The sequence below is a fragment of the Halyomorpha halys genome, unplaced genomic scaffold (genome assembly GCF_000696795.3).
Source record: "Halyomorpha halys isolate HHAL.00 unplaced genomic scaffold, Hhal_1.1 Scaffold629.1, whole genome shotgun sequence".
Lineage (NCBI taxonomy): Eukaryota > Metazoa > Arthropoda > Insecta > Hemiptera > Pentatomidae > Halyomorpha > Halyomorpha halys.
Window position 1 is genome coordinate 1,171,545 of NW_027111602.1, and position 8,812 is coordinate 1,180,356.

Here is an 8,812-nt window from a genome sequence, read left to right on the forward strand (position 1 = left end):
AAATAAATCACCAAAACATTATTATTTCACTAACTTTTGAATAATCAATTAATTAATTTAGTTAATTATTTATGTCGTGTAATGTCCAGAATTGACCAATATTTGAATTTTTAAATTTAAATATCTTCAAATTTATATACACAGCCTCTTCCTTAAGGTGTCAAGTACAATACTTAACCAAGTTTATCTCTACTATATCTAACTTAGCATGAAATCCTACAGCACTTACATTTGAGTATACATACTATATATATATATATATAATGATTATAATTTTGATCAAAAAAGTAAAACCTAGCTGGGATCGGGTTAGTCACATGGCATACATGGATGCTGTCTGTTCTTTTTTTCATATTAATAAACCTATGAGTATATTTACTTCATATACAATATGATGAGTAAATAACATTTTAAAAAACTATGTATTATTATTATCTTTTTTTTACTGATTTTACATGTATAGTATTTCTATTGAGCGAAAAATGGATTAAAAACTTTTTTTTTGCTTAAGTTCCTTTCCATACCCTACTGTATGTACAATATGAATAACATACTCTTAAAACTACAATTTCTTAAACTTCTTTTTTTTTTTACTATTCCAGCTCCAATATCACTATTAGGGAACCAGATAAAAAATTCTCTATGGAATAAAACTCCAGTATAGATTTTAACCTTTAGATTTACTAAAAGAAGGCATACATAATTGTTAATCATGGCAAGAGATGCTAATTTTCTAGCTGCAATAATTGGGATACCAATTAAACATTTGATAATTTAATAAATAAAAGGACTATATGATATTTACCTCCACTATAAATTTCAACTTTTAGATTAAACTCTAAATAGGTAATAAAAATTGTTAACTATAGAGAAAAATGCTAATTTTCCACATGCAATAACTCTCTCAGGGGACCAATAAGAGTTTCAGAAATTTAACACATAAAACGAGGAGAAGATGGTTGGGGGTGCAGTCAAAGAGAAACACAAAAGTTGGATTAACCTATTTTATTGTGCCAACGTTTCGGCTAGAGTTTCTAGCCTTCTTCAGGGCTAAAAACAGTACAAGATAACAACCACAGTAAGTATAGAAAATAAAAAAGAAAGTATAAACAGAATAACATAAATGAAACTCTAGCCGAAACGTTGGCACAATAAAATAGGTTAATCCAACTTTTGTGTTTCTCTTTGACTGCACCCCCAACCATCTTCTTCTCGTTCGTCATCCACGGTCAACTATCTCTCATAATTAACACATAAAAGGTTTCTAAATCATTGAACTCCAATATGAATTTTAACTTTCATATGTAACCCTTAATAACTATTAAAAAAAATTGGGTCCTAACAGAGATAATTAGCATTTTTTCACCATAGTTAAAAAATGTTTATACTTATTTACAATTTAATGTAAAATGTCATATTCCATCGACGGCTTTAATGTGTTGAATTCTCATATTGTTAACATTCCTTCAATAGAGAAATTGCAGCAGCAAAATTATTATTTTCAGCTATACTTAACAATTTTTGTACCCAATAAGAGTTAAATTTAAACGTTAAACATTACTATGGAATCTGATGTTATATGGACCATTCAACAGAGATACTTTCAGCTGTGAAATTAGGATTTTTTATCTACAATTGATCTATGTTTTTATACCTAATTTGAACTAAACCTAAAGGTTCAAATTTATAGTGAAATATGAAATCATAGAGACCTTTTATGTATTCAATTTCCTATTTTTTATTTGGTTTCCTAACAGTGATATTGCAGCAGAAAAATTGAAAATACCTTTTAAAAAATTTTAAGGAGTAGTTCTGATATATTAAGTTACTCATGCCTAAATTATGTGTACTAATAAATGTATTAGCACAAAATATATTTATTAATAAATAAATATGTATTCCATGTTGGTATTCGGCCACTGGCAGGTGGTATACATGTATGCTATGAAACCATAGTCAGCCATAGTATGTAGACATTTTTATCAGAGTATCACGAAGGGTTGTGATTCTAACAGTTGTTAAAGTGTGTCTAAGAGATATTTAATATTGAAAATAATTATGAGATGTTGAAAAAAATTTAGTCATCTTAAAAGTTTAACAATATATACAGCATAAATGAAAACTTACAAAAAGGTGTAAGTAAAAAGAGCTTTGATTTGAAGGTCAGTATATAATGAACAAAATGTACAGCTACAAATTTACAACTAAACAGTCTATAACTATTTCAAAAAGTAAACTTATTTTAAAAGTCACAATCCAGTTCTGATCACCACACATTTCTACCACTTGTAAACCGTGTACAATAAAAATGTTTAAAAATGATTATGTAATAAACAGTATATATGTATGAACTCTAAAATGTTTGAAAACTAAAACAAAAATGGCTATCATTTACAAATCAGAAACAATAAGTGTTTAAAAATCGTATAACATTACCTTAGAAATTTTACTTTTTTCTTCTGTTCCTGTAAATAGCTCTGAAGGCAAGAAACTTTCTTTTGGGTTTTTTCTTTACATCTACCATAGCTCTTTTTACTTATAAAATTATTTTTAATGCATTTCCCCATCAACAGATGATATACTATAACTTGGCCAGATTTCCTTTGCCACTTGCAAATGAGAAGTTTAATTTTGACTCATAAAAGTCGATAATGGACAGGTTAAAAAGGAATAGTGAACCAAACCTGGCAAAAAAGATAAAACAAATTGATTATTTAATAAAATCTTTTTTATTATTATTATTAATTTATTTATTTATTGATATCTACAACTGTGTTAAAAATATATACAACTAGTATGTGTAGGATGTTAGTTATATAATAGCATTATACAAACATGTGGAGAATCTATTGATAGAACTCCAATAACATTTCTAGAGATCATGAGGCCATCCTCTTTTCAGATGCTTAAGAGGATTAGCAGGTAATGGAGGAGAAGCTAGGTTAGAAACAAGTGGGTTTGGGTGTTTAAGAAGTTCATCATAGATATACCTCTACCACCTGGTTCTGGCCAAATGGGCAACATATGGAACATTGAGGTCCTGGTGTATGACTTGATTTGTGACAAAGTAAGGAGCATTAAGGGTGTTATAAGCATTTTAAATTGCAAAGATTGAATAGAAGAGGGGTTTGATGGTTTAGTGGAACCCCAAAGCTCAACTCTGTATGTCCAGATAGACCATATTATAGTTATATATATATCAATCTTTTGTAATGGATTGGAAGTTTAGACTGTTTGTCTAGTATATGTTGTAGTATTCAGAATCAACAAACAATTTTCTGTCTTTTCAGTCTTGTATGAGGATTCCAAGTCAATTGTTTGTTAAGCTGTAGCCCTAGATAACAGATCTGTGCGACAGAAATAAATGGGATATTATTAAAGAATACTGTGGGGCAAGAAATCATGGGTTTACAATGAAAGGTAAATGTGATTTGGTGGAATTGATTGTAATTTTCCAGTTTTGACACCATTCTTCAAGGGTGGTGATGTGGGATTGAAGTGTTTGGAATACAATAAAAGGGTCATTATTCACTGAGAACAGACATGTGTCATTGGCATACCTGATGAGGATAGTGTTAAGTTGGGTTGGAATGTCAGCTGTAAAAACTGTGTAAAGGATAGGACCAAGAATACCATCCTGAGGTACACCAGCAGATTGAGGAAAGCGGAAGGAATAAGCGTTGTTGTGATTTACTTTACATAATCTGCCTGAGAGATAAGAACTGATTATGAGGAAGTGTGTGAGGGGTAGGAATTTACAGATCTTGTATAGTAGTCCCGGGTGCCAGATGTAATCAAAAGCCAGTTCTACATCAAGAAAGACTCCCGAGCACTACATTCAACACTCCAATGCAGACAAGACAACATCAACCACATGATGACATTGCTGGATAGTGGCGTGGGATGTACGGAAGCCAAACTGGTGATCTGGGATTATGTGGTTGGAATCTAGGATGGGGTAATGGTGTTTCAGGATGAGAGTTTCAAAGATTTTGCCCATGACAGAGAGATAGGATGGTAGAAGGATGGGTAATCTGGCGGCTTTTGAGATTTGAGAATCATTTTGATTATCGCTAATTTCCATGGACCAAGAAAATATTTGGAGCAAAGTATAGAATTATAGATGAAAATGAGGAATAGAAAAGATTTTTGAAGATGTTTTAGAATATGGGATGTCATAAGGGAATAATGTTGGATATCTCTGAAAGATGAAATGATTTAGGTGGAAGGGTCATTTGGAGTTAATAAAATCTAAACATATTTTTATAAATTTAATTCTACTTCTTTCACACATGAAACCATGTGAACTTACTAAATACCTGTATGAGTCTATTAACCTAATATATGAAAAATTTTATTAAATTAAAATATAATAATGGTTATTTTGGAATTATACCTACCTGTAATAAAATTATAATTCAAGTAATTTTATTATTAATTCAATGAAATTTTATTATTATTTACAATTAATATATTAATAAGGTTTAATACCTATCAATTTGCTTTAAAAGAAATTTTAGGATAAAAAATAATAATTAATAATAAAATTCCATAATTTAAACAATTAAAATATTAGAATATTGTAATCTAAGACAGATTAAATGTTTGTTAACATTGCATTCCATTTGCATGACTGAGTGATAAATGGTGATCTAAATCCAAATCTGATACAAATTTTATTTAGACATTCATAGCAACACAGAAAGTCTTAATTAGAAATAATTTATAAAATTAATTCAAATAAATATAATTTTATTTTTATTTGAATTAATTCTTTAAATGAGGAAAACAAAACCTTTGGTATCATTGAATCACCACGCTAAAGTAGAGGTACTTTTAAACTCCAAGTTTGGATACAAGTTGTAACTAAATCATCTAACAAATTTCCAGTGGCCAGCATAAAAAAATGAGTAATTTATCTTTTTAGATAATGGGTATAATTATGATTTAATTTCAAAATAATCCTGATGTTTTCAATGTGTTAATAACAAATAAATTAAAGCTGTAGCATCAACAAATTATTAGTACATTTAAGTTACATACAAGAAATTAATTAAATTATTTTGCAAATATTAAATAGACCTGGCCAGAAAATTAAATTAATTGACTATTAGAATGAATATGATCCACTTAAACTGTGACCTCCCATAACTTGGAAAAAACAAACAAATAAATTTAAATAGTTTAAAAGTAATTAATAATGAATGCTTAGAATCATTCTAAACACTTCTCGACTCAACTACCATTTTATAGAATACCTATACAATTTTTTTTAACGAATAAAAAAATTATACTAGTATTCTTTCTGTAGAAATAGAAATTTTTTTAATGGAAAAAAGTTTCTTTGGGTTAAGATGTATCACAGATTAAACAATACTATACGATCACAGATTATATTGATACTGTCCTCAATATTAAAATCATAAAAGAGCCAATCCATCAAAAGTAGTACAAAATAAATCAAGTTGGTTCTTTGACAATTTTTATATCTTTTAAGTCAATTCCTCTACAGTATTGGAGATAAAAACAAGTCAAGAATTTTTTTTAAATTATTATACTTTTTGCTAATGATTGCCATTTTTCTCTGGTTCCTCTGGACAATTTGAGTAAATGCAAGCATTTGCAATTTTGCCAAATTTTCAAAGACTATAGAGAATCTTTCTCTTACAAAGATCAAACAAACGCCATTTTAAAGGTAAGGTTTTAAGGAAAAATACATTTTTCAAAGCACTATTAATTTATTCTTACTCCTAATATGATAAAAATTTATCTGAACAGTTAAAATTCCATTTTCAAACCATTTTTTCTATGAGAAAGGATAATATCAAATTATAGGATAATGATTTTCTATAAACAACTTACCTCCTGGTGTTTTAGGTAGGTTCCCATTAGTAGGTCAACAAGAATAAATATCATTCCTACTAAATTTATCTTATTATTTATATAGGTTTTTATATAGGTGAACTCTTACAATTTCAGAATTTTCAATTATTTTTTAAACTTTAAGCTTTGATATCTCCAATAGGACTGAAGATAATAATCTGAAATTCACAAAAGTTAATTATATCAAAAAAATTTCTTGAGGCTTATAGTAAATACATTAATATATAATAATTATTACTATATTAATATATGTTTATATATTAATACATACAGTAAATACAAATCTTATTTGTATATTTTCTCAGTAAAATTTTGGCTTCTTTTTAAAAATAAAGAAAAAATGCAGTAAGTAAGTTTTACATGTGAGTAAGTTTTAGACCATGGATAATATTTTAAAAATAAGGTGTGGTGCGTGTATCACACAACTTTCCCCTAACACCCTATATTCATCCCCTAATTATATGTAAATTGGTGGGCTCGTGTTGAAATTATCGTTTGTTTTATGACTTTTTAAGAAATAATCTAAATACAAGAGAAGGCAAAAACTATAATAAAAATTTTTTATATTTTTCTGTTGCTATAAAAATTCAGATTTCATTGTTCCTTGAAGTGGGAATAAGGAATATAAATTTTATTCCTGGCAAGAATTAAAGACAAGGTAACAAAGTCATAATGCAATAGGGAAACATTGACCGGTCTCAGTTTTTTCCATTAGAATCGGATGTTTCTTTTTTTCCTATTTATTATAAACAATATTATAAAATAATATAGCTTGTAGCAAACTATATGTGCTAAATATTTGTTGCATTAATACTCTTATTTTTCTCCTAATGTAATTCCATAGGAAGCCACTTTAAATAAATATTTAAAACAATGGCTCTAAGACTTTATTCAAAATAATACATTTATAATTTTGTATCACATTTCGGAGATTGATTCTCATCCTCAGAACTAAAATGACGATTTCAAACATTATTCAGGTAATCACATATTAACCATAATTTAATTGTCTTTCTTTTATTTAAATGATATAAAATAATAAATTTAAAATACCTTCTTATTATATTTACTCCAGTGTATCCTCATAGTGCATGTTTCTTATATAGTCGATTCATAATCTAGTATAGTCATTAAAACCATAGTTACAATAGTTTTTAATATTAAACTTATTTTTATTATCATCACCTCTCATTTGAAACAAAGTAGCACTGATTCTGTATATGGGACATTCTCCAATATTGCTACTACTTCAGTGACAGGGCTTTTTAATGATGATAAACTGTCTGAATGAGAATGATTTTTTTTTTCTGTAATCCTTCCTAAAATATTTAATACTAGTTCTGTCATTCCCCAGCTCTGTCACTAAGCTGTTTCTGATTTAGATTGTCAGTAGCACCAATTTCTTTCTCAGCAAATCTAAAGAAATTACTGTTATATTGTTCACCATCCTTTCATTCAAGTATTAGTAAAAACATAATTTGAATTTTAAGTCGAACACATCAATCACCATAACATTCTTTACCTCTGTCACATGGTTTTTGGTCACTCCCCAACAGGTTATTAGAATGCCCACAAATATAGATTTGCAAAAAGAAATTTTGTCCGGAAAGGTTACCAGTCAACACTGGGAAGAAGTAGAAAACATGAAGTCTTGTTGGTTTTCTAATCTTACTTTCAGGTTGTAAAACTATACGTAAATTGTTTGAGTATTTTTATTGGTGGTCACTCCCTAGTCCTTAATAAAATCAATTTAGGTAAGACTTAAATTTTATTTTATCACACAGTTAAGTAGTTGTTCAGCACCTTTTTACATAAAGGTTAATCTTTCTTATTTTGGGAAGCTTTTCTTGCATGCATAAAGTAAAAATGGTTGATTTGTCTCTCCCTGTCACTTCCTAGCCCCAATGAAAATTCTTTTGGGGCTAGAAAGCGAGTGTGATAGGAAGGGAAGAACAAATGGTCAATTTTCTATCAATATTAATTATCAAGACAATAAAAAATTATATTTGTTTCCTCACTTTGTATTTAAAATTTACAAATAAAAGTAAGTAATAAACGTGTTCTCTAAAATCAAAATATCCTATCACGTTTTGCATTGTTAAACTGATCCGAAGTTTACTGATTGCATACTTGGCCAATATTATTAAGCTATATTCATGCTCCATATTTTGTGTTCTTTAAGTCCTCAAAAATAGACACCCTATACACAGACTACTTTTTATAAATCAATATCAAGAAAACTAAGTTAGTACGTGTGTGAGTGTGTGTATGCCCTGCTTCAAGGAATTGTCAAAGAGCATTTGCTGAAGGTATTAAATATTTTAAAAATGGAAACAATTAATTACCATTTTCAAAGCAGCTTTGAACCTATATAGCATTGAATTTGGGGAACAACCTAAATGTCTTTCAAGGTATTAAAGGATGATCCTAAATTCTGTTTGGTACTTTTCTCATTGTGTTATAATTTTCCCAATGCTCTTCCAAATATTTACCTTAATTTTCTTTTTCTTATAATAATGAATTGTATTTATAAATTAATCATTCAAAACTATTATTTCTATTTTTATGGGTGATTGGAAATTATTTTTATCTATAGGATTAGTTATTATCTATAGTGCCAATTTAAATTTTCTGTATCAGTCTTATAACTTATTGTTTTCTCAATATTCTTATTTATGTATAATGCACCTAGAATGTTTCTATTTTTAGTAATTTTGTTTCACTAACTAACTTTCTGATTTTTCAAAATTTAACCAAGTTGTTTTGTTAAACTAAGGTGTGCAAATGGTGTAACATTTGAGTTTTATTTCAATGAAAATAAAAATACTTAGACATTACTTTATCTAAATAGTGAAATTTCCGCACTTACTGAAATATAAGCATAACCATAATGGGGTTAACTTAGAATCATGGTCAAGAAAAAAAAATT